The sequence below is a fragment of the Phragmites australis genome, chromosome 9 (assembly GCF_958298935.1).
Source record: "Phragmites australis chromosome 9, lpPhrAust1.1, whole genome shotgun sequence".
Taxonomy (NCBI): Eukaryota; Viridiplantae; Streptophyta; class Magnoliopsida; order Poales; family Poaceae; genus Phragmites; species Phragmites australis.
This window is the reverse complement of record NC_084929.1, coordinates 13,660,894-13,668,672: the sequence shown is the minus strand read 5'-3', so window position 1 is coordinate 13,668,672 and position 7,779 is coordinate 13,660,894. Positions and strand designations below refer to the sequence as shown.

The window sequence follows — 7,779 nt, the reverse complement described above, 5'->3', positions numbered from 1 at the left end:
ACCACCAGGTACTCAGTACCCTATGATATTAGGTTATCTCATGCAAGGTTTAAACCTCTTCTAACCCAATCTCTAATGTGTTCTGTTGCAAATGTTTTCATAACATGACACATTGTTTCTCGTTCACAATCATGATTAATAAGCATACATCTTTGTTCATTTGATGCATTCTTTAAAGAGTGACACGTCAACGATTCACATGGTCTAGACCGATAGCGATCTGGAGGTGTACATGAGAGAAGCACCAGGGCAACAAGGTAAGCATCTAAGCATATTTCACCTTTACTTTGGATCTTGTGCTGTCTAATTTGATAAGTTATCGCTTTATATATGTTGTGCATGTTTAGCAAGTCAATGTCGGGATTTGTGGATAGAACCTATATTGATGTATTTGTTCCTACCTTGATTATTGATGATTCCCTATTCTTGTAACCTGGGTATAACAATGTTAATGTCTAACTTAAAAGTTACCCAAGAATTTTAGCAATGCATAGGTCATCGGTAGAAATCAAGCAGTGGTTTGCCCATCGTTCACAGGCTATAGGGCTTAAATATATTTCACAATGCAAATGGTGTTGGGATGAAGAATTGGTGAGGATGAGACAAGATGTGGGTGGTGCTAGGGGCAAGTCGGGAAAGGAACCTAGATGCTATAGACTACTTGCATTGATTAAGCACCGATCGTTGTTTGTTGTTGGCTTCAGCACTTTTCGTACTTTCACATATTCAATAAATGTATGAATGAGCCAATTATCATACGTCATGCTAATGCTTGACTTGTGGCAGGGAGCTGGAGGTGTTCGCAACACGCTCGCTATAACCCTGGTGCCATAGGGGCAAGCGCAAGTGGATAATTCTGGGTATAAGAAAGGTTATGTTGGGGGTCAAGAGGATGGACCCGAGTCGTGTGGGTAAAGATGCACCCCTTGCAGGGTGTAAGATCAATTTGAATTGCTGCGCTCTCGATTATGAGTATGCGTATGTCCATCTGCATCAATCGTAGAGTTCCAATGCTGGGTTGTTTTTGGTATGCTGGGAAGTGGTCTGTTGAAGGTCCTTGCACCGTCTCCCTTTGTCCTCAGAGCTTCGTTATACCCTTCATCCTCTGGGCTTCATTGCACCCCTTCGTCCTTCGGTCCTCGCCTCCAGGGTTATCCCTTAGGCTTTGCTACCGCTTCCGCCCTTTGGTCCTCATGTCCTGGCTTTGCCCTTTTGTCTTCGCTACCACTCTACATCCTTGGGCCTAACCACTGCAGAGCATAGAGGAAAACACACATGTCTTGACATTAGCCTTACAACTTTGCCTTTGGGATTGAATGTTATGGCCAAAGTAAACAAATGGGGACCAACATGGTGCTATTTCCCCAATAGTGGCCCCTTCATGGTTTTGGTCCAAAATTTGGGGGGCTGAAGTCGAGAATCTTTAGACAGTGTGGTGGTACCCTTCTCTTAATCCCCCCCCCCTCTTCGGCCGGCTGAAGCCAACCCCCCAAAATGGAAAAGTTAACTTGCATTTTAAAAGAAAACGATATATATATATTGAACAAGAGTATACCCTTCTGCTATCATGTGCTGTGATACAAAATACATCCTTCGCATGAAAATACCACATATTTGGTTATCAATTGATAGTGCAAAAATATGTCCTTCAAGTGACCTATATATGGGGATGTTGTATATCCTGGACTCCTTCATACTCTTAGAGATAGGCCTTCCCGGTTACGGGACGCCATAGGTATCTACGGGCAGTTTCCTTTCTTATAGGGATCCCCTTCTCAAAGATAAAGATATACCCCAAGAATTATGGCAAACCCTAGGGTACCCTAATATGGTAACTACCCATTATTCATTGTGAAGCCCCCCCACCAATACATGAAATGAGGCTTCAACGGTCCAAATACATTGCCAGCAAAGATAAGCTTTATCTGACTGTGACATCAAGTAGACTTGGATTTCTAATTAGGTTGAAGCATCTAACTGGGTTTTCTAGGTTCTAAGATCATCTACTCGGGATTTCGAATGCCTTCGAGTTCTCAAGAGAATAATGGATTATTTGTCTCATCCGAGAATGTCTTATAGTCAGCCCAAAAAATTACCCGTCCTTGCCATGTACAAGGGAGATAGGATTTATCGCTGGATAGGCTCGTAAGTTGAACCGTGGTAGCAGAATGTTTGCATGGTATTGAAAATGATCCTCTGTCACGAATGCGAAGGGATCGTCATTTCATATTTTTGACTGCTCCCATGCACTAGAAAATCCAGCAGGTAAACAACTGCACCAAAGTCTGCCTTTATGTCTGCATCGGTCAACTGAAAAGATGTAGCCTTGATGACCGAGCTTCACTTGGGCGCCTGTGACTCATAATGATGTCGCGCATAGAAATAATGTTCCGGAGGTGAGACGTCTTGCCTCCTGACCCGTTGGTCTATATAAACCTTCGGGTGTCGGATCTCAACCACACCAAATTTAAGTTCAATTATGGATCCTCCTCCTTCTCCTAAGTACATGCCCTCTTCTCCTAACTACTCACCTTTTTCCCCCGAGTACACACCCCTCACCTGTCCGTCGTCTCCCATAGAATCTGGTTCAGTGATGGAGGTCATTCACGTATCCTCTGACGAGGAGGCTGAAGAAAGGGCTATGACTCACGGTGTCCCTATTAAAGACGGCAAGCCCCTAGTGCCTCAGGTCCAAGATGAGGTGGACTTGAACCTTTTAGAGGTGGAAATAGAGGAGGAAGAAGCGGTGGCTGAGATAAAGAAAAGGGAGGCATCTGGCATCGTCTCCATTAAAGACAGCAAGATGCCAGCCGCTTCATCCTCTTTGTCGTCATGTTATTTCGACGAGGGTGGCCAGAGGGAGTAGCCAAGGTGATGGCCCTGACAATGGCGGGTGGGAGCAACTACCTCCCAAAAACCATCGTTGTAGAGTAGCAACCGGTGGTGGGAAGTCAATGCCTCTCCCAGATCATCATCATCGAAGATGTTGATGATCTCATGCTGTGACACTACTGACCTTGACCTCACATTGGCTTATCTCAGTTTTTTTATGGTATTCGTTTGAGGATAAACCAAAAAAATGTATATTAACAATATGATAACAAATATTACAAAATATATTCTAAGTACTTACACATAGAACTTACGAAGCTGGTTGATATTCTAATAATTTTTAAGGACATGGCCATCTTCCATAACTAACCTATACGACCTTGGCCGATGTGATACTACCACCCTATAGGGACCTTCCCACTTTGAAGATAGCTTGTTCCTATTTTTTTGGCTTTGTACGAGTCGTAGAACCAGATCTCTAGGTTCGAAAGATCCTTTGCAGATGTTCTAGTCGTGGTAGCGTCAGAGAGCTTGCTGGTACCACGCTGATCTTATCGACATATATGTCATTTTTTTCCTCGGGAACATTGAAATCATTCCTCCTGTCCAAAAAGGAAAAGCGACAACAACTTCTAAGTTCGATGGAATTAAATTGAAAGGGTGTGTTATGCTTGCTACTTAATCTAACCTTGATGAAATTTATGAAAATGAGTTGTCATGCTATGCTTTGATATGAACAGCTGCTTTAGTTTCACTCGAAGATATAGCTAGCTCTTTGCCTCCTACTGTCGTTAACCTTTTGCAGGAGTTTGTGGATGTATTTCCAGACGAGGTACCCCTGGAATTACCCCCTATTTGAGGAATAGAACATCAAGTTAATTTGATTCTAGGAGCGACATTGCCAAACTGGGCCGTATATAGGACCAACCCAGACAAGACTAAGAAAATCCAGAGACAAGTCCAAAACCTTTTGGACTGCGGATACGTATGAGAAAGCTTTAGTCCTTGTGTTGTTCCTATTCTTTTGGTTTCTAAGAAAGACCGTAGTTGGCGTATGTGTGTTGATTGCAGAGCCATCAATAATATTACTATAAGATATCGTTCCTATCCCTAAGCTTGATGACATCTTGATGAGTTGAGTGGTTCTATAATTTTCACTAATATTGACTTACGAAGTGGATACCACCAGATTAGAATGAAACTTAGAGATAAGTGGGAAACAACATTTAAAACTAAGTTTGGTTTGTATGAGTGGTTAGTAATGCATCTTTGGGTTAACTACTGCACAAGTACTTTCATGTGATTGACGAAAAGAGTTTTACATGCTTTCATTGGGAGATTTGTGATGATTTATTTTGATGATATTTTGATTTACAGTAAGTCACATGAACTACACTTTGATGATCTACGTGTTGTTTTAAGGCTTTGAGAGATGCAAGTATGTTCGGTAACCTTGAAAAGTGCACCTTTGCATGGATTAAGTCTCTTTTCTTGGCTATGTTGTTCCTCCGCAGGGAATAGAGGTGGATGAGAAAATAATTGAAGCCATCTAGAGGCGGCCAACCCCTGAGATGGTCACACATGTAAGAAGCTTTCATGGTCTTACAGGGTTCTATCGATATTTTGTGCGGGATTTCAGCACCATTTCTACCCCCATTGAACAAATTGACAAAGAAGGGAGTTACATTCAAATGGGGACCTGCACAAGAAAAAACATTCAAGTTATTGAAAGAGACGCTTACCCACGCTCCATTACTCCAACTCTGGGTTTTGGTAAGACTTTTGAGCTAGAATGTGATGCTAGTGGGATCGGAATTAGAGAGATGATAATTCAAGAAGGTAAACGTGTTGCTTATTTCAGCGAGAAATTAAGTGGTCAAGTTTGAATTATTCTACCAATGATAAAGAATTGTATGCTTTAGTTCGTGTGCTAGAAACTTGGCAATATTACCTATGGCCGAAAGAATTTGTGATACATTCTGATCATGAATCGCTGAAATATATTAGGAGTCAAGCTAAATTAAATAGACAATATGCTAAATGGGTAGAATTTATTAAGTCTTTTCCATATGTCATAAAGCATAAGAATGATAAGGACAATGTAATTGCAGATGCGCTTTCTAGACGGTATACCATGTTACCTCAACTTGATCATAAGATTTTTTGTTTAGAGATCATTAAGGAATATATATGCTGCTGATTTAAAACTTTTTACAAGGTAATATAATTTAATGAGTTTAAGTAATGCAAAATGACAGTTTGACTCACCAATAACTTACGAATATATATAAGATAGCTATATACCCGTGCGTTGCAATGGGGGTAAAAAAATTTCACGAGATAAAATAGTTAATTGGATGAAGCACTTGCAAAATAACATTCAAATTCCAAGCCGAACAAGCTGGTAGATCAATGCAATCAAAACTTCTTAGCCAATTTGGTTATTAAGTATGTTAGGACAAGTATGATTGTCTGACCTTAGCTAGGAACATTTCCACTGGTGTTCTTTGACTCTGTTTCTCCCACTTTACAAAGACCGGTAGTACAACGAAAAAAGCCTCTATCTTCAATGCTCTTATAATAAGCAATCCTATGTATTTGATAAATGCATGAGTAAAAAAAAAACTAAATTACTTGAATAAGGATCAACACTACACAGTTACAATATTAAATACAGAATGCACCTTCATTACAGAATTCTTTTTTGAGGTGGCGGCGGAGTCATGGTGTTCATATTGTAGGGCATGTCCATCATTAAACCTCCAGGTTGCTGGACAAACTGCTGGGGAGGGCCTGGTAGATATTGTATTGGGGCTGACGTGCAGGAGCTTGGCTCCGCATAGGAGTTTACTGCACGAAGATTGCCTGGGGCTGCTGCTGAGCTGTTGTGGCAACCACTTCTGGCATGGGAACAAAAGTAGCAGCATTCGCAACGCTAGGGCCCTGCGAGGATTGGCCAATTTTTTGCCTCTTATCTGTGCGTGTTTCAGATGAATTCTTTGCTTCCTCAACAGCAAAGTTGGAAAGTGCAGACTGCAGTACCTGCTGAGAGTTCGATGATGCTGCAATCATGTCTACAAGGATAGCAGTAGCTGTCTTCTGCTGCTCCTTTACTTGCCCATTGGAAAGTGGTTTTCCTAGCTCCACTGATGATGCTGGCTTGGGCAGCGGAATGGTTGGCTCATTCTTGAGTCTCTGTTGCATGTTGGAGTCTTCGTGTACCATTGCTTCAGCCAGCTATCAGTTGGAAATTAAAAACATAATAATGACAAATGTTTACATCTCACAAAACACTGTAAGCCTGTAACAACATTTCCATGCTTTGGGATGCTTGGTTAACATTACTTGTAATTGAGTGCGGACTTTCTCCAGTTCAGATTCCTGCATAACATAAACAAGATTCCATAGCTCCTAAGCCAAAATGCAAGTAAAGCTTAGTGATGACAAGCAAATACCAATTCAAAAAAAACTAAAATGCATAGCTATTTACTGATCAACAGTTGTTCTGACCTGTTCTTGCAATGCCTCCTTCAATTCAGAAACAACAGCTGCTCTATTTGCTTCAACTACTTTCAGCATTTCGATGCATTTTTTTCATGCTAGACTCTTCATCCTTTAGTTCTGTGCAAAGAACCTGGCGAGGAAGATCTTCGGCTGCACAAAGAAAACATTTTAAGGATGCCTACAAAGATAGCAAAGATGCAGAACTCAACTCAGATCAGCAACAAATACTACCTTCGCTACAGGCGCTGTCAACATCCAGGTCAGCTTCTTTCCAACATGACGCGTAGAAGTCTTGCATTTTTCCAGGTCAGCTTCTTCATCTGCTTTTTCACTGAGAACAGTGTGCAATGCACATACAATCCTTTCTGCAGTTCCTCCAACGCCAAGTCGCTGATCAAAGACGATGATTAAATTTGAAAGAATTTCATAGCAGGTGAAAGAAGAGTCTAGCAGAACGAGTAGAAAATCTTACAAGTTTTATAGAACGTGAATCTCTTTTAACAATCTTTATGGCTGAACTGTGAGAGCGCTTTTTGATCATATCTAAAACATCGGGGGAGCAGTCCCGAGCATCACATCCTTGATGCCCCCAGCACATGAACCGAAAACTCTCCTTTCTTGCCATATGTGGACCTAGAACTCACATCGGTACGTTGCTAAATAAGTATTGCAGTTACACGATTACACTAACAGGGTACATGTGTATCTTCAGTATGCAACAACAATTGACAAACGGCTTCATCACCAATTTATCCTGTCAGGCTGTAGCTAACAGAGTTTGCCAACTCATAGCATCGATATATGAAACTCACCAGCCTAGATGCCACCTTCTTCCCACGATCATCACCATTCTCAATTACATTTTTAAGCGCCCCAGGGAGAACCTTCCAAAATTCTTCTACAAACTCTGTACCATTGTGCTTGCTGTTCTGTGAGATGTCATTAGCAAGATAAAGAAAACAGATCTTTTGGTCCTTTCCAGAGCTGTGGAACTGCTTATCCCATGTCTGCACGATTTGCTCTGCATTCTTTCTATGGTAAATGCACCAATGCGAAAGCGCTAGTGGTTACAAAGAGCAAAAGTCAAGGCAACAACCAGAGCTTTCTTGCGCACTACCTTCTAATATGTTACTCAAAGATACATCCTTTCGAAGGAAGTTGACAGCAAATGGATAGACACAAGATTAAGCGAAGAAAAGAGAAGCTCTACAGTCTAATCACACAGAAAGTGCAAGACTAAGCGCAGAAATTGCATCTCCACACTAAATTTACCGGAAGCACCACAAAACAACCAAAATATCCAAAGATTTGACCCAAGAAAAATAGGGCAAGTTGTCAGCGAGTATGTCCTCGCTGAATGCGTTTTCATGGCCGCTGAACAGCACGCCGAGCACAAATCACCGTGTGTCACGTAAATCTTGGGACGGGAAGGAAGCGGGACCG

General features: G+C 41.5%; 1 pseudogene; it reads right to left on the bottom strand.

Moving 5' to 3' along the window:
• Window positions 1–5,521: 5,521 nt before the first annotated feature.
• On the bottom strand, window positions 5,522–7,400 carry LOC133928005 (uncharacterized; annotated as a pseudogene).
• Between the last annotated feature and the right edge of the window lie 379 nt (window positions 7,401–7,779).